Raw genomic sequence first — 19,585 nt, forward strand, 5'->3', positions numbered from 1 at the left:
TTGTTCATTTTTAGTTTCACTTCCCAGATCTTCATTCTTCAGATCCCAGGGCTCTTTGCACAATACAGTAACTGTTATTATTATATCATCAAGCGTACCTGCCTCAGCCAGCAGCATGGAGAGCTATCATAAATGGACATAGACTGCCTTTAGTACAAACCAGACTCTACCTTTTATCAGCCCAGCTAAACCTTCAGACGAAAAAGTCAAGTTAAGGAAGCCCTGGTACCTCCAAACACAAAGATACAAACAAACAAACAAAACCCAAATCTAATAAAAAGCACAGAAAACTTTTGGAAATAGATTGACATAAATAGATATTCCTCATTGTTCCCCCACACTCACCTCCAAATAACCCCCCTCACCGTGATCCAGAAAATAAACATGAATCCTTCCTACTATCATAAAAAAAAGAGATCCCAGAGTATCTGAAATCAATCACCCCATTCCTAGATGTGCTATCAGCCATTTCTCCAAGAATCTCTTGTTTCTTTCAGTAAGGCATGTTATTTCAAGGCTAAAATATGGTTGCTAGGAATGCATATTGGTACTGAGTTGGTCATTGTTTTTAGGTACTTTCAGTGGATAAAGCTAGAAGAAAGATACGTATGCACATACACACATACATAGATATAGATATTAGTGATATAAGTTTATATTGACACTTTTGACTTAATTTTAATACTGCAGAGCTTTTAGTTTCCCCCTTCTTGTATTGGATCTGTCACTCCTTTTTTCCATACGACTGTATGCCTGGCTCTCAAGGTCACAGTAAATAGTAAATATTAGAATTAGAGTATCTCGTAAATCATTTCTTTTTAACAACTATTAAATCTATTAAATGTTTTACCATAATACTAATACACACACACACACACACACATATATAATTCCTTAAAAAAAAGTGGTTTGCATTCCTTTCTCCCTATCTCCTCATACTACTTACATGTGTATGATATTGATGCTGTCAGACCAAGTTGCCACAGTACTATATACTCATGGCTGTTAGCCCTCCTATCATTTACTTCTATAGGTAAATATGTTTCGTGCTTATCACACACCAGTCCTGATGTGATGGTCTCCCAGGTCATTTTGGTAAACTAAATATAATTGCCTGCCAGATTCACCAAGAGAGGCTCATGGAAAACAGATATATACTCTGATTTCCTGCTGTTGATAACAGCTTGTTCATGACTTTTATCAATAAGAATCTGTTTTGCTAGATATAAAATCTTTGGCTCACAGTTTCAATTATTGGCAATCTTATATATGTTATTCTTTTTTGGCATAAAGCAGCACTGTCAAAAAGTGATGATAATCGCATTTTTTAATGATTTTTTAAGTCACTTGATTTAGTTTTTCAAAGTTGTTTTAAAATTTTTCCTCCTTTTTTTAAAAAAAGTGATAGGCATTTGGGGTTGACATTTTGAGGTATTCAGCATGCCTTCAATATGTAGCTTTTGATCATTTCCCCCCCCGCCCCCCCAGATTCAGGAAATTTGCCTTGAATTGTTCTTCTTTGGTTTGCTTTTTTTCTTAGGACCTTCAATTATCCTTATGGTGGGTCTTCTGTGCCTGTCTGCAACATTTATCACTTTATCTCAACCCTTATCTTCTTCCTCACTTCATTTTGATTTATTTTTCATTTTCTCCTTTTAGAAATTCTCTAAGAGAAGTAACAGCTGTGTTGATTATTTCTCTTGTTTCTTCTAGAGCCCTCTTCATTTCAGAAAATTTTAGTTTTTACTGAGTTCTGGCTCTTTTCTGAATTTTTCAAAATTTATATTGATTTTTTCATGGACTATATAATTTGAATGTCCTTTAGAAGACTCTCTGAATTTACAGTTATAGTTTTTATAGGATTTTATTGTCCGTTGGGCTCCTTTTCTAACCTATAATTTCTTTTTTTGCCCTTATAATAAATTTGTATGAGATTTGCTCTTGATCCTTTTCTTTGTTTGTATGGAGGGTTAGTTTTAGAATTAAGTCTGGTTTATGGAAGCTTTTCCCTCTTCTGTTGCTTTGGTTTCATGCCAAAAAAATTGTATTGAGGGGAGAGGAAGAGGCTGGGCACTTTGAATCTAACTGGATCTTTTATTTCCTTTTTTTGTATTGTCCCTAATCTTCCTAATTTTGACTCCAACAGTTTCTCCTCCATGTAGGGCCCTGTCTTAGAAGTCCTGTTGTGTCATTTAATAAGGCTTAAAGCCCTTTAGATCTTTCTAGGGGGGTGGGGGAGCTTGCAGGTATTACAAAAGTTGACACCCTACCCAATTTCAGTTGCTCTTTTTAAATAGGCCTACTTTGCTTCCCAGTGATACCTTTGGGCAATTGCGGGGAGCTCCTATTCTACTGTTAGTTAATGACAGTCCTCTGTTGCTCCTTCTTCACGTACAGATGCCCATAGCTGGCTATGATTAGCACTTGTCTTTGGGGGGTTGTTACATTTATCCTCTCACCTCGTTTGGTTGTAAATGTTTTCCTTGTTTTTCTCTATTGTGTTTTACGTGAGGATTCAGTGAGATCTTAAAATGGCCACATGTCCAGACTCCCTACTATTAATGTTAAAATCCCCCCTCCCAACCCCTTTTTAAAATAATAATCTATAATAATAAAAGTGTAATATGCTAATTAGAGTAGATGTTCTTCGAGATGAAGCCGGGGCTGCAAGGGAAGCTCGGGTCCCGGGTGCCAGAAGGAAGCTGGTGCCGACAGCTGGGGGAAGGAAGGCCTACTCTTACACGAATTCCGTGCATTGGGCCTCTAGTTGTTTTAATAAACTGTTAGAGTAGTTTTTGATTTACAGAGACTCATAAAGACAGCTCAGCGAATTCCCTCTCCTGCTTGCTTACTCAGATGAAGCATGTTGCCATTTGTTAAGTGCTCTATAGAGAGATCCAGGAGGCCACAGACTCTCCCCCAACAACATTTGAGTCCTAGGAAGTAGATATTATCCAATCAAGGCCTTGAATTTACTGTGTCTTTGGGAAAGAATCAAGCTAAAGCACCAACTGAGCCATACCTAAATCCTGACATACAGAAACTGTAAGATGATAAGTATTGAATGAAGCCAGGCACTGTGCTAATTAACAGGTGGGGATACAGTAGTAAGTGCCATGGTCTCTGCCCTCCTGGCACTTACAGCCCTGGGCTGCTGGTGACTCTGCAGGAGCCTATGGCCCGGGCTCTTCAGTTTTCTTTCCCTGAGGAAGCCCCACCCTGCCCCAGATCATAAAGTAGCCAAAGGGGAGGATGGGGCATTTTCTTTCCAGAGGCTGCCATTTCTCAAATAGGCTGAAAGAAAGGTTTCTACCTGCACTCACCTCCTGTTTGGCATCCCTCTCCTGTTTAATATTCACAGAAACTTGCAGGAATGTCTGTTAATACTCAGATTTGAGATCTCAGAGCCAAGTGCTATAGCTCTAGGGCCTGATTTGCATGCATGAATATGCAGCAGCATGAGCCCCTGGCTTGGGATTTCTACCCTGTGTTGGCATCAGGGTTGTGTGTATGGCTGTGAATTTTCTCTTCCTGAACTGAAGCCAGAGCTGAAGAGCAGAGGACAGCAGAGCTCCTCCCATTTTCTCTCTACTGCAAAGGTTCACACTAGTCCCTGTCCTGTTTTCACTTCTAAACTCTGGGCAAGTCACTTAATATGATTCTGTCGCTCCCTCCAGCCCTAAGGTTTGAGGGATGGCCATAAACTATTTAACTGTGGACAACTGCTCTACCCATATGCTCTCAGAGTGCCCAGGCTGGATTTGGTGCCAGCTCATCTCCGTCCAAGGCCCTTGCTCTCAGAGTGCCACAGCCTGCAATGGTCAGTTGGGCAGTATGTCTCAACTCTTATAAACACTTAGACCAAATTTACAGCCAGTGTGATATGGATTTTAAAATGTCACAGGATCTTCAAAAAGACAGGGTATCGTTTGGTAGACCAAAAAAGCATTGCTGTCAGACTGGATGAGAAGAGTAAAGACTCAACCCAAAAATGGTCTGAAAAGGGAATCAGCATTCCTAGAGCACCCACTGGTAACAGATCTTCTCTAGAAGTAACAGGAAAATGCAGTGGTCAAGAACAAGGGCTCTAGAGTTGAAATTCCTAAAACTGATTTCCAGGTTGACCCACCAGTAGCTAGGTGACCAAGGGCAAATAATGGTAATTGCTGATTAGAGTCTTTATAAATTATAATTTGAATGATTTTACTAGGAAAAGGGGTGGCTACCCCTTATTAATTTAATTTAGTTGCAATAATGGGAGATGGTAAAACCTCCCTGAGTTTCAAGGAAACACATCTCTTTTCCCTTGGATTAACTGCTTTAAACCAAAGGTTTAAACATAAACGATGGCTCCCCTCATTAGATTACAGAATATCCTAGTTAGTATTTTTCTTTTTAAATATATATCCAATAAAGTATATACAATGATAAGACAAGTTCAAACTCTAATTGCATGACCTAGGGCTTACATATACAGTGCATGCAATCCTTGTATTAAGATACACTAACTCGGGGAAGGGGTGAGGGTGTTTCCTTGTCATTATCTCACCTATATATATAAAAGTCTAAGCGACCATTGCATCCGAAACAACTGAACAGGCTATGTGGGCGAGCAGGCCTGCAGGGGGAGCAGTTGGGGCAGTTAGGGGCGACCAGGCAGGCAGGGAGCGATTAGGAGCCACTGGTCCAGGATTGTGAGAAGGATGTCTGACTGCCGGTTTAGGCCTGATCCCATAGGGCCTAAATCAGCAGTCGGACATCCTCTAAGGGGTCCCGGGTTGGAAAGGGCACAGGCTGGGCTGAGGGGACACCCCATCCCCCTGCATGAATTTCATGCATCAGGCTTCTAGTTTAATATAATCTTCTATCAACAACATCTGTTACTCATTTTTATAGATAGGAAAATGAGTTTTAGAAAAAAATAAAATATCCAGTCATTTTGCTAGAAGGTGTCAGACATACAGTTATTTAACCCTCATGATGTCCTGTATTTCGTAGAAATAAGCACGTGCATGCCTCCAAGGTGAGCCATTTGAGAGGGAAAGAAGGCAAACACTAGCTATTTCCAAAGGGTAGATAAGGAGGTGACTTCAGAATTATCTTTGGCAGTGCTTCCTCTTCTCAGTGCCACTAGAGCACAAAAAAGGGGGAGGTTTTTGATGATGAATGTGGGTGAGCTCTGGGCACTGCCTGACACGGGCTTGTCTGCTCCCTTATCTAGGAGGGTTGGGCATGAGGTAGAGTACATCATGATAATGATGCCTTGGCCAAGTGCACACATCCCATTTCACTGCTGTCAGTATCACTGGAGATATGAGTTCCATTGTGGGAGAACTATTGGCGTTCCCTGATAGTGAGGAGCAGACAGTCGACAGATTCTCAGGAAGGGACTTGAAAGGATACGTTCCCTTAAGCAGGCCCCAGTATGCACACACTCCTCAGCCTCTTTCCACTGAGATTCTGTTGATCTGGGGATCAGAGCCCAGCCTCACAAACAACTCACTCTGCTGTTTGATATGTTTTGCTTGCAGGTGTTTTATGTATAATACTTTCCTAGCCTGTACGTTCCGAGAGCTAAAGAAAAAAAGTGCAAGAAAGAGGTCTTACTCCTATAGCTTTCTTTATCCACTCAGTTTGTTTTTCTCCCTTAGCTTACCCACTGGTGTTACTTTCTCCCTCCCCTTCTGAAGTTTCTTTATGCAAATGCAAACATATACAGATACAAGCCTTCCTTTTCCATTAAAGACAGCATACTATATAAAACTATACCTTACTCTTTCATTTAATTAGTTATCTTAGAGAATTTGCATATTTTTGGATTACATATTTAGTCAATAGTTTTTGTTCTCTCATTTCTCCCCTCACTTTTCAGCAGCTATGAGTAAGGTTACCCAAAACTCTGTTTTTTTCCCCCTCGACATTAAAATTTTGTATATTTATTTTGATTGAAGCTTTATTGTCTCTCCAGCACACCAGTTGTGAGACACTCTTAGGTGAAGAAACAAAAATATGGAAACTCACTACTTAAAAATAATTTCATTCAAGTGTTACCCCCTTTTTGAACTGCCTTGTTATGTTCAATTTCTTGTGTGTGTAGACTTTTTCCATTTGTCCAGAACTTATAGTTCTTGTCTTCAGGAGGGTGAGTCCAATAGAAGTTTACTCAACCAACTCAACCAAACCAGAAAATAAGTTTTCAATATATACACACACACACACACACACACACACACACACACACACACGTCTGAAAGATACATGAGAGAATAAATCAGAAAATGTTCTGGAGAAACTGTGCTAAAAAAAAAAAAAAAGACTGCTCAGGAACTGATCAAATGACCAACATTCACCAAGCAGTGAGTATCATGAAAGAGCTACAATATGTGTAGAGTTTACAAGCTAATAAAGCAAACAGTTGCTGAGGACAAATAGCAGCACATTTCATAGCAGGAACCGTGAGGAAATTCTTCCATGATTTTCATGGAAACAATGTTCATCAACATCTCTATAATAAGTATAATAACGGTATTCATAGGAAGGTTAGCACATCCCTTCGGTCGGATATTATTGCGATTTTGAAAGCACTTATCCTCCCTCTCTAATTTCCATGAGCTGTGTGAGTCTTGATTTTATCCTAGTTGTTTAGAAGGAGATCCCAGTGGCTTCTCCGGAAATGTGCGGTATAACTACTTAAAAGTGACATGGGCTCTGAGATTAGCACATCAGCTCTCCATGGCCTTAGGCTTCCTGTGGAACCCTGTGATCTCTTTTAACTGTCAGCAGGGGTCCCTGATCTGAGATGATGCCTTCAAAAGAACAGCCAGGAGAGGGCCTGCCTGAAGTCTTTCATAGGAACAAAGAATATGTATGTAGAAAGGAAAGAGAGGAAACAGTGCTGTAGCAAATGAATCCTAGGATTTCCCCTTACCAAGGATTCCTTAGACAACAGAAGGAATTGCTTTTAAAGCTGTGGTAATATAATGAAATGTAACTGAGCTTGTTATAACTAACTTGCTATCAAATTATTTATACACTATTTACAAATAAGAGGAAAAACACAAACAAGCTATGGTTTTATTTAAATACACTGACAGGTTTTATAAAAAGTAAACACTGTAAGTAAATTTTTATTATTAGTTTTATTCTCAAAAGCTGGGTATTATAGATGCCAGCTTCCTCGGTCTCTCCCTCTGCCCTCTCCTGAAAGCTCTGTTGAAAACAAGATAATTTTTTTTAAATTCTGTATTAACTTAATCACTTCATGTGGGCTCAGTTCCAATGCAAGCTGGAGGCCCAATTAAATTGGCCCAATGCAGGAAAGAGAAAGCTTAGACTGGCTTAGAGAAACTGACCAGTCTAAAAGACCAAGCTCTGGTTACAGCTAACACTTTGACCCACAGTGTCAAAATGGCCATCTCAGAGAAGCTTTAACCTGGTTCCAATTTAATCCAGAAATCACAGGAGAAGCTCATTAGTAAAGGGGAAGTAGCAGTATGAATCTGAATAATGAGTCCATTTGCAACAAAGCATCAGTTTGTGGCTGGCAGTTAAGAAACAGAACTCACCTCTGTAGGAGGTGATGGCAATGGTGAGGTGGCATGTCAAGGATCAGCCAAGTACACAAGGGTTCAGAGCCAGACTTTGTTCTCAGTTGGAAGTCTAGGTCCAAGGTAGAGAGCCAAGAGAGAGAGGACCAGTCGTACAGACTGAACTAATAAGGCAGGAAGCTGGAGTTTATTTGATTGGCAGTACATGCTCTACCACACAATAAGCAAAATCGATGGCCAGATTTATGGCACCAAGACACATCCCATAATTTGGTGTGTTGGGAAAGTACTGGTGAATGTCCTGTCTTGAGCAGGCATGTCTCAGGAGGCAGGCAGGGCCTGACCTGTAGGTAGAAAGTCCCAGTAATTCCAGTTCATAGAGGATAGTAGTGTAGGGTCTACATCAATGATGGTGAACCTATGACACGCGTATCAGCGGTGAAATGCGAACTCATTTTTTTGGTTGATTTTTCTTTGTTAAATGGCATTTAAATATATAAAATAATATCAAAAATATAAATCTTTGTTATATTATGGTTGCAAATATCAAAAAATTTCTATATGTGACCCGGCACCAGAGTTAAGGTTTTTCAAAATGCTGACACGCCGAGCTCAAAAGGTTAGCCATCATTGGTCTACATGCTATTCCTTCATAGAGCAGACACCAAGACCAGAATAAGATTGAAAGGGTTTCAGAGGGGGAATGAGGAGGGAACTGGGGAAGTGTGGGTTTGTAACTCTGCCCCAAGTAAAGGAGAGAGAAGCTTGGTGGATGTGGCCTAGAGAATCCCAGGAATGTCCATCAATGCCATATGTGAATCCTTGAGCCATATCTCACAGGAGTGGGTCTTAGTATCCCTGCTGTGTTCTGTCATTGGCCAGGAAAAGTCCTCTTGGCCAGTACATAGGGATGGATTGCACACAACAGCAATGAGGACTTCTGTCTACTTACATTCCCAGTGGTGGGAAGTCTGCAGGGAGCATTCTTATGGCTACTATGGGGTAAAAAATATTTCTTTAATTATATGTTTTAAGCTGGTGGAAATATTAGCCAAGCTTGCCTAATACCAGTCTAGCAAAAGAAAAAAGTCCACCTTTACTTGTTGGGATACCACCTGCTGGGGATCAAACTAGCCCACAAGGCAAAATGCAGAATTCTCCCCATGGCTACCCATTATTTCAAATCAGGACATGTCTTGGGTATTGAGTGTTAATAGAGACTCTGAATTTCAGGAACTGTTATTAGAGCATTTTGGAGAAAGAGGAAAAGTGTTGTCTTAGCTACTACAGTTAAGAACTCAAATCAAAACCAAAAGTTCTATATCCATAACATGAGATTGGTATTTTCTATTCATCAGTGAACGAAAGACCTAGGGAGGAGGCAGTAGGCAGTACAGACAGCTTTTAAATTGAGAATAACAAAACATATATTTTGTTTATTATATCTATTTTGAAATACACCAGGAATTACTTGACTATTGAACTCAGCATTTACAATTTGATGATGAGTTACAGTCACATTATATCCAACTTACTACTTCCAGAAAGAGTCATTTTTATTTCATTTTACTATGAGCTGTTTTTTTGGTACAAACAAATCTGGGTTTGATAAATTATTTAGTAAATGCTGGCAAACCAACCTAGTACCTCTGCACACAAAGCAGCTGTGATTTAGGTAAATGTACTTTTGATAAATATTTGAGTTCTGCCTGAATGATTTATCAACTTAAAGTAGAATTGCATAGTATCAACAATTGCATAGTCCCAGGCCCGTTCTGTAGCTGAACTTTCTAATGCAAGCTGAGAAAGTAAAGGCAAAATATATGTAATTTCCACATGGTGGTTAGACAAGAATTAGTTTTGTGTAAGTTGATACTCTGTGGCTCAAATAAGAGAAAGTAAAGTAAAAGTACTAAAGAAACAACACTTTACTTAAATCTGCATTTATGGAAGTGATCCGGGTCTGCTGAATAAAGAGGGGAAAATATCCTTAGGTTTAACTGGGCTTATTTAACTCTACACCCAAATGGGCCCCTCATATCATCAACTTTTTGTACGGGGCTACAGTCTGCTTATATTTAGTCAGCTCAGCATTAAGCAGAGTTAAAATGTAAAAAGATATTGGATATAGTTTGGGTAGAAAATGCTATAGGGCAAAGGCATATAGTGAGCATATCCCCACAATTGGCTTCAGGAAGATGAAATTGCAGAGGTATATAAGTTTTTTAAAAACAAATTTATTGGTGTGATATTGGCCGAAAAATTCTATAGATTTCACATGTACAATTCTATAATACATGATCTGCATTTTGTACTGTGTGTTCACCACCCCAAGTCTTGTCTTCTTCCATCACTATTTATCCCTCCTTTACCCTCTTCTACTGCCCCCTACACAGTTTCCCTCTAGTAATCACCCTACTGTTGTCTGTTTCTATGAGTTTTTTTGTCTTTGCTTAATTCCTTCACCTTTTTTCACCCAGTCCCCCAACCCTCCTCCCTTCTGACTGCTATCAGTCCCTTCTCTGTATCTATGAGTGTGTTTCTATTTAGTTTGTTAGTTTATTTTCATTAGATTTAACATTAAGTGAAATCATAACCTTTTTAAGATGCCTCATTAGCTCCTCAGAGTCTGTGAAACCTGAAATAATGAGTTGAATTATATAGACTTAGAAGCATACCAGAATTTCCTCAACCTGTGGCATAAGTTTAGCCTATGTGAACGACAAGCACAGCTAGACATCAGTTTAAGTGATGACTACCGATGATTTTATTCCGTAACTGACAGGGGAGGAAAGCTGAGCTCTGTGCAGAAGTAACTGAGCCTTTCAAAGAGAGAATGAAGAAAGGGAGGGGATGTGGGGCAATCAAAAGCTCACTAGACACATATAAGTGAGAGATTATGCAGGGCTGCTCAGTGTAAATGTGACTTTGCTCTTTGGCAAATATTGAAGTTAGGATCCTATCCTCCCAGAGAGACTGGGAAAAAAAGACACTCCTGAGATGTAGGAGATACATGTATATCTTAAAAACCAAAAATGCAAATAAAAAAGGGGGGGGCGGTTCAGAACCATAAGCTCTTTTTAGTAAATATTCTAAGAAAAGGCGGTCAAGGGCCTATTGTCCTGTGTTGGCGAGAACAAACAGGAAATTCTCCTACAAGCACTGGACTTTCTCAGGCAGGCTGGTGTCCTACAGACAGGGCTGGGGGCTGCGAGAAGCCAGGCTACAGTGTGGTCCTCTGCTTAGCGCAGAGGCTGGGACAGAGACAGTGTAAGCCAGGGTTCTGCAGTTCACATCCGGCGAAGGACGCGACAGGCACAGGCCTCTCAGAGCAGCACGCCAAGAGCAAGTTAGAGGACACAGGCTCATTTATTCATTTACTTAACTAAGCGTCGAAAAGGTTATTTGTGCCTGATACTCTACTAGCTGCAAGGGTTACCATGGTAAATGATACAGGAGTATTTCATACATATGTTAAATTTTAATCTCCTGGGTAAAACTAACACTGAAGCAATAATGGCACACATAATTAAGTCATAACTATTGTGCTTCCAAAAATAGATAACTAGAAATTATGAATCTCCCAATGGAAGTACATAAGACAAGCTATAATACATTTTGTGCCAAAAATTGAATGTGAATCTGAAAAAAAAAAAACCTCCAAAACCAAGTATAATATAAAGGAAGATAATGGAAGTGGGGAAGTGAACATGTTCAACACCACCATGGCTATGCATTCAGCAAGATTCAGAATGCAAGAGACTTTACAGGGCAAAGAAGCCAGATTTTTTAAAAATTAATGACAACAATTATATAAGAAATCAATAGTCTCCTTAGATTGTATGGACATGACCTTGAGTCAGAAAGAAGGAAGAGAGATAGACAGACACTGGCTGCATATCTGATTCTACTAAAAAGAATGTATTATTAATGTTTTGAAACTGTGATTTTTAAAAAACAGATATATAGAAGTTACCTCACTATCTCTTTCCACACAGTTCTCTATATCTGGTACACTACCAAATAATGACGATTTTACCATCTAAGTGTCTCTTGAGTCTATTCAGTTTACTGTACTGCTGCCTCTATAATCACTCACCTGGAGGGTTGTAGTAGCCTCTTCATTCTTGCCTTCCTAAAATTCATTAAGAGATTGACTATTCTTTCACAAAACTAATTCTGACACTTTCCTGCTTAAAGATTTTAATGACTTCCCGTTTACTATAAGAGTATGCCCAAAATTAAGGATAAAATGTATAATCACCACAACAAGTACAAATAATTACTTGGTGAAATTTAGCACTCACATCTATGTGTGGCATGCACCTTCAACACTACAGTATTATTAAACCTGTGAAGTTAAATCCACTCATTGCAAATCCAGAAATATACCTTCTATTGCTACACATAAACTGTGTCAGCTATATCTTGTAATGTCTTTTTTTTTTCTTCTAAGATTTTGTTTTGTTTTGTTTTGTTTTGAATCCTCAGCCAAGGATATTTTTGCATTGATTTTAGAGAGAGGGAAAGACAGAGGAACACATCAATTGTTCCCTCCTGCATGTGCCCTGACCAGGGTGGGGCTAGGGAGGAGCCTGCAACCAAGGTACGTGCCCTTGACTGGAATCAAACCCAGGACCCTTCAGTCCTCAGGCTAGTGCTCTATCCACTGAGACACACCAGCTAGGACTGAAATGTCTGTTGACTCTACTGGTCTGCTCTCTCTTCTCACTTCCCCTTATCCCAGGGTCCCTTCGCTTCTCACCCAGTTATTTCAATAGTCATAAACTTCCAGTTTTTTCTCCCTTTTCCAAGCCCATCATCCTTACTCTTGTCAGTCAGCTTTCTATATCACAAAATATGATTACATCTTTGTCACATCTAAAAGAGATACAGGGCTCCCCATTGCCCATTGAAGTAGATGTTTAAAGCCTGGGACTTTTATTTGAACTATGGAGGGAGCAAAATCACTTTTTCGGCTGGATATAAATCCAAGAAAATATAGCCTTAGGCATGCCTGGAAGCCAATTTATGACAAAAAAAAAAAAGTATTTCAGATAGAGTTAACCCTGCGAAGAAGTTAACCGAGTTAATGCTGAAAAGGGGAGAAGGAGTAAAAACAGACCCAGAAAACAGCTTTTGAGGCCCAGTTATCCAGCTGTGCACAGAATCATCCCAAAGAGCATGAAAAGGTTGGGGCTCTGGATTCTGAGGCTTTAAAGTGCACAGGTAATTTTTATGGAGGTGTTATACCGATGGCCCTTTAGAAAATCATCAGAGACTGTCTCCCGGGAATTAACTACTGACTCATAAGTCTCGACCAGCCTGTCTCTTCTGTTCACTAAACCAAACACTCCACCTCCCTCTGAGAGCCAGCTAATATGAATTATGGACCTTCTGAACTGAACTCTACCACATCTTTTTCCTGCCCTATGTGCCTGAATCTATAACCATGTATTTACGTAGTATTTAAAAATGAGGTCCAGGCAAGATCAGTATTTGAAAGGTGTTATGTGCCTTATCTTATATAGAGAAGTGAATATAAATTTGTAATTCTTCTCTTTGAAATGATTTCTTAAAACACACTAATTTATTTTACATACTAAATTTAAATCAACATGTGAGGTTTAAATTTTTTGAAAATTTTGGTGACTATCTGCATTTTTCTCATTAAAATTTTAAAAATCTTTGGAACTTAATCTTTTCTGTTACATATGTGTTTTAAATCCACTTTAGCTAAAAGTAATACAATCTGGCATCAGAGTGATTAATCAGAGCAAAGATGAAAAATTTTATTAAAAAAGAAATGGAATTGTACAGCTGAGTTCTGCAGAGATGAGCAGAAAGAAGACAAGACTCAGTGCATGACAAAGACTAATTTAGAGATAGAACAATCTGTGGACCACAGGAGTTTTCATATGTGGAGAATATAAAGAAAGTGGGTAAGAGAAATATCTGTGTGAAAGCAACATCTACAGATAACAAGATCTGAACCAAAAGTATAATGAAAGACCTGGGTTTAAAATCTAGGGTTTATCTCCCTGAATTGGATTCTAACTTTAATTTCTTGGATAAGGACAGAAAATATAGTTGGAGCAGTGAAATGACACCAAGCCAGGAGATAAGAAAGCAAATTAGTATAGTAAGATTAGCTTAATAGCTACAGTAGCCCTTTTGCTTCTCTGACTTTCCACTTACCCTCACAGAATTACACTGGTGGTTCTTCAGCCACCATACATAAGGTATTTAATTAACCTACTGTGAGTTCAAATCTCAGCTCTGTACTTATTTGTTACTTGGGTAACCTTGAGCAAATTACTGCACCTCCTTAAGACTTGGTGTCCTCATATGTAAAATCGATATGCTAACAGCATCCTCATAACTTCATTGTGAGGATTAAATTAATGTATGTAAATACATGTAAAACCATGCCTTTCTGGATTAACCATTCTATCAATAGTAGCCCTTTGTATTATTATGCCCTTGGTTACAATGCTTTTTTAAAAAAATTTAGATATTCCTAATAGTTTGTGATTATTATCTTTACACTTAAATTTCAAGCTGTTAGAACATTCTAAAGATAGAAGAAACTATACTTCCTCACTAGGTTCTTCACTTCAGGGACTGTCTTTACTCCCTCCTCCTCCTATTTTTCTTCCTCTATTTATCATGGCTATCTTTTTCCTGACCTTGAAGACAGTAATTTCATTGTTCAGCCCAATATGCTTAGAGAGGAGTTTAACACTTAAAAAGAAATGATTCCACCCATTATCTACGTTCTAAAATTAATGAGTAATTTGCCACCTGGCAGGAAGCACTGCCAAGAGGCAGTCATGACAAGGGCTCATAGATGCAACATTGCTGTGATGATCACACCTCTTGGAAGAGCTTTGGTTAACTGAGGAACAGAACTGCTGAGTTTAGGAAAGAGAGGGAATAGCTGTAAGAAGTCACTGAGACTTTAAGATGTAACTTCACATGTCTTAGCTAGGTGGATTTTTTTTTTTCTGTTCAGTGTGAGGTGTGGTAAGTCATAGCAAGTAAACCATTGGGAGTCTTTCAAGAGAAATCTTTCCCCAAAACTCTTCTGGCTGTTTTCTGGGAAAAGCATAGCTTTTTAAAGGACTCTTTACTACCTCTGGTTTTTCATTACCTCTACCTACCTAGAACAATAGTTGTTCTTTGGATCAGCAAGGCTAATGTTTGACCACTTTAACTCATTCTTGATTCATTTTTGCTCTAGTGAAATATTAGAGAGGGACATAGGAGCTCTCTGTCTAGGTAGAAGGTAAAGCTAAGCCAATGATCAGGGATCACAGGAAAATGGATTGTGGTTTGATATAATGTTTTTTTCAGTAATAAAAATTGTCTAGAACCAAGATGACCATACTACTCTAGTAGATAATGAGCTTTCTATATTTAAAAGCATAAGTTCAGCATTGAAATATCAAGGATGTTTTAGAGCAGCGGTTCTCAACCTGTGGGTCGCGACCCCTTTAGTGGTCAAACGACCCTTTCACAGGAGTTGCCTAAGACCATCCTGCATATCAGATATTTACATTATGATTCATAACAGTAGCAACATGACAGTTATGAAGTAGCAACGAAAATAATTTTATGGTTGGGTCACAACTTTCCTACAGACTCTGTGAGAAGTTGGAACAGCCATTCGTGGTAATGGCAGCAACCCCTCCAGATGCATGACTATGGAAGAGTAGGGACAATTCTCTCAGGAATCTGTCAATTACTGATCTGAAGAAATCCATGACCTACCTATCTCCTGGGAGAAGTCAGTACAGTATTATATTATGTATCACAAACTATTCCTCGAGATCATCTTTTCTTCCTTTCAACTCTTTCAGACTCCACAATGGTGGTAGTGAGTCTAGTACTATGATATAGGATATATAAATGCTAATGCTTCCTCTATTGGTCACTCAACCATTTGGGAGTAATGCTAGAAGCTCATTCTCTTTTTCTGCAGCTCCTCATCTGCAAGCCCACACAAGTCCACCCTTGTAACGAAGGACTAGTGCCCAGGCTTAAGTGCCATAGCCTTTCATTGGCACCTGGTTATTTTTCATCACTTACAGGTTCTGACAAAGGTGTCTGTTATTGCACAATTATCACTACATTTCCAATCTCAAGACTGACCTTTCTCATTGTTAGAGGGGAGGAAAAAGCCATAATCTGAGAAAGCACAGATCTCATGGTCCTCTCTAATAAGTAGGTTTTCATTTCTATTTTTGAGTCCTTTTCTTACTTGAATATTTTATTGCATCTGCTTACAGAGAATAGATCCATTTTCAAAAACTGTAATGTTGCTCTTTTTCAAGTCATTCTATTTGCAGCTGACTTCATTCATTTTCATTTCTCTTGTTATTTATAACAAAAGAAACTCCCGACCCTTACTGAATATAACATACCCCGAGGGAGTGATTCATTTGCTTCTTTTGAGCTCAACTCAATTAATGTGATATTTGCTCAGCATAGGTTTCACTAAATATATCAGCCTATGATCTTCAAAGACTCCCTGCTTCTTTCAGGTCTGGCTAATCCCAGGAGAATGAACTAAGGATCATAGGAGGAAAGTGGAACTCTTTCCACTTTGACTACAAAATAAATATCCCTCAGAAAAGATACCGCTTGACAATTTATAAATCTCCTGAGTACAATGAATTTTTAAAAAGCCAATAGGAAGAGCAGCCAGGAGAACACTGTTTATTTATTATTCAAGAGCTACATACACATTTATGTTGCTAACTCTCCCTAATAGTGCATTGTTAATTTGAACTAGCTTTTTGTCTTTGTTGAAATGAAAGAGACTAGTAAAATATAGTGGATTTGAATTCAAAGGTCCTTTTCATGATTCAAAAGAGATTTTTAAAAAATGTCTCTCTTAAGCTACTTGTTACATTTCACATTATAACCATGAACAAAAATCCCAACTCATATTTTTTTTCTGCTGTGAAATGCAGTCTCTTTATGGCTGTTGCCTTAACCAAGAGTGTAGTAACATCATTATTAGAACGGGTGGGAATATGTCATTAGCTCTGTAACTTTGGGAAACCACTCAATATTTCTAATTCTTCATTTTCACATCTGTAAATTCAGAAAAATTATACAGTTGACATGACAGTTGCTACCGTGTATGCAACTTTAATAGTCAGGAATTTTGGTCTTCTATAGGAAGTAATGATAATCATTAAAGGTTGCTACTCGAGAGTGATAGATGAGAACTTTGCTTTGGCAGTCAGACCAAGGTTAAAACAAAGAGGAAGAAGTTTAAATATGCAAATAGATGATGCATCTAGGGAGGGTTAAGTGGGAAGGAAGTGCAGATATAAATATGAGAGACGACGATAAAGGTAAAATCTATGGAAATTTATGATTGATGGAGTATGAAGACCCCAAAATTTACAATTTTGAAATGTTAGCAAGACATCGTCAATCTTGGGCCACACCTCCAGGGCAATTTCAGCAAAATTTAAAGTTAATTCAGAATCTGGGCTGCAAAGGATATATATTTCTAATTATCTAACAAGTCCAAATTATTTTTATCTGATTATTTTCAGAAAGTTCTCGTTAGTGAAAACATTAATTTTGATTCTCTGATATTCTGATTATTCCTAGAGAAATGTAAACACCGAAGAACGCAGAGATGTCCTTTAATACAGTTAGACTATGCTTGTGAAACTTAGAAGCATATGGTAAACAAGTGGATATTCACAAAAATATGGTTGGCAAGATCCAAAGAAGTCACTACAAAATAAATTCCTACGAAAGCCACTTAATTTTTTATGTTATTGAAGCTATGTTGTTTTTTTTTTTCTACTCAAAGCTGTAAAGTTCTTCAAGGATGATTGCAAAAAATAATAACCTAAATTAGAAACACATGTTTCTTCTCTCAACAATGATAATGTCATTGCTTCTCATATTTTATTTGTGTAGCATGTCATCATTAAAATAAACTCTTAGCATTCTTCATCACAGGCTTCATCTCACAGGTGAAGAGATGCATTAAAAATTTTCACCAGCCAAGCTGGTTTGGCTCAGTGGATAGAGCGTCGGCCTGTGGACTGATTGATTCCAACCAAGGGCACATGACAGGGTTGCGGGCTCAATCCCCAGTAGGGGGCGTGCAGGAGGCATCCTATCAATGATTCTCTCTCATCATTGATGTTTCCATCTCTCCCTTCCTCTCTAAAATCAAGAAAGAAATATATTTTTAAAAAACACTTTCACCATACATAGTGACATCTTGGAAAATAATGTGTCATGTGAAGCTTTTGATAATCAACCGGGAGTCAACCCCTGGGTATCAACAGATAGTCATGGACTCATAAGCAAAGGTAATGAAGGGACTGTTACCGTAATGAATAGTATGTGTTAGGGTATAATTACCAAAGCAGGAGCCTGCACCTTGATGATTTTTTAATGAAGAGTAGGATGCTTTTGTAATTCAGAATTATTTAGCTCAAAAGCCCATTAGCACGTCGCATTCTCTGGTGTAGCAACATTTATCCAAGGAAAAAAGGTGATAGGCCCAGCTAACGTGTAATTTCTGGAGTTGGGATGGTAGGCTTTGTAATTTTCTCATAAGCTGTTACAGTATTCTTAGCCAAGATTTTTCTTAATGATAGTTTGCTCTCTTCCTGGGGTGCAATAAGATGTTACCATTTAACTGGGCACCCAAAAGTCGGGAAGATTTAGAATATATAACTGCAGTAACACCTGGGACAATTTCTCATGACTCCATGTTTAACTAAAAAACAACTTGAGATGGGTCTATTGCGCTAAGGATCTCGGAAAACTCAACAGGTAGACGAAGGGATCTCTGAGCCCCTTGGTTTTGATTTAGTGACCCAGATACTCAACGTGATGTTGGAACTCTACATTTGAGTCCCACAGGTCCTGGATGGTCTTGCAATATAGGGAAACCAGGACCTGAGTACATCTGCTGCCCCAGAAAAGCAGAAAGAACACAAGCAAGTATTGTTAAAATCAAATGTTTGAGGATTGTGAAAATTAATAAATATCTGTGAGAATCTGAATAGCACTCATTCCAGAAAAAAGACTGAGTTAAACGACTAAAACTAGCAAATGTGTTGCATGCTAACGTGTCCTCTCCCATTCACTTTCTCTCCAGCTCTTCAGCGGCCTTAAAACTATGGAAGTTGTGAAAGCCAGCTTCCTATCAACCACTAAAGACAGCATATCAGGACTGGAACTTCTCAAAAAGCCTCACCCCAGAGTATTGTCACTATGGGACTTGTCTGATGGCCACTTTTAAAAGCCCCATTCAAAGGGCTGGGCATTATTTGCCATTGCTCAGGACTCAGTAGAAAAAGCCTCAGAATTAAAATAAAAATGGAAATTGTTTACATTATAGCTGTCTAAAGTGGTGTGATTTGAAGAACTAACAGATGTGTCTCTCTCACGCACAAACAAAACTTAAAAGAAATTTCTGGGAAATCAAATGTCAACAGGAAATTTTAAAATTTCTAACATAGTCATCAGACTCTTAAAAGCCACACACATGCCTTGGGAAACCTGAGGTAGCCCTACTCTCATTTCTGCTTCACTTGAAGTTGTAGAGAGGCATGAGGTTAAGGGTGAGACAGCTGTAAACTGCTGTCTAATATATATAAAACACTAAAGGCACATCCCACACAAGCCACTTAAGAAATTCTAGGAAACTTCCTGGTTAATTCACTTAGGGAATTCTGTCTAATTACTAGCTGACTACTAAAGCTACTCATCAGAAGCTGAAGTAGCCACACACAATGGGAAATACAAACTTTCCGAGATTAATCCAGGAACTCACTAAATCAAAAATTCGCCAAAATAAAAAGCAACCACAACCAACTCTGCTGCAGGAGCAAACAATGTCTACATACTTACAGAATATATGAGAACCAAGTCCAGGGGTGGGCAAACTTTTTGACTAAAGGGCCACAATGGGTTCTTAAACTGGACTGGAGGGCCGGAACAAAAGCATGGATGGAGGGTTTGTCTGAACTAATATTAATTCAAAG

The sequence above is a fragment of the Myotis davidii genome, unplaced genomic scaffold (assembly GCF_000327345.1).
Source record: "Myotis davidii unplaced genomic scaffold, ASM32734v1 scaffold107, whole genome shotgun sequence".
Taxonomy (NCBI): Eukaryota; Metazoa; Chordata; class Mammalia; order Chiroptera; family Vespertilionidae; genus Myotis; species Myotis davidii.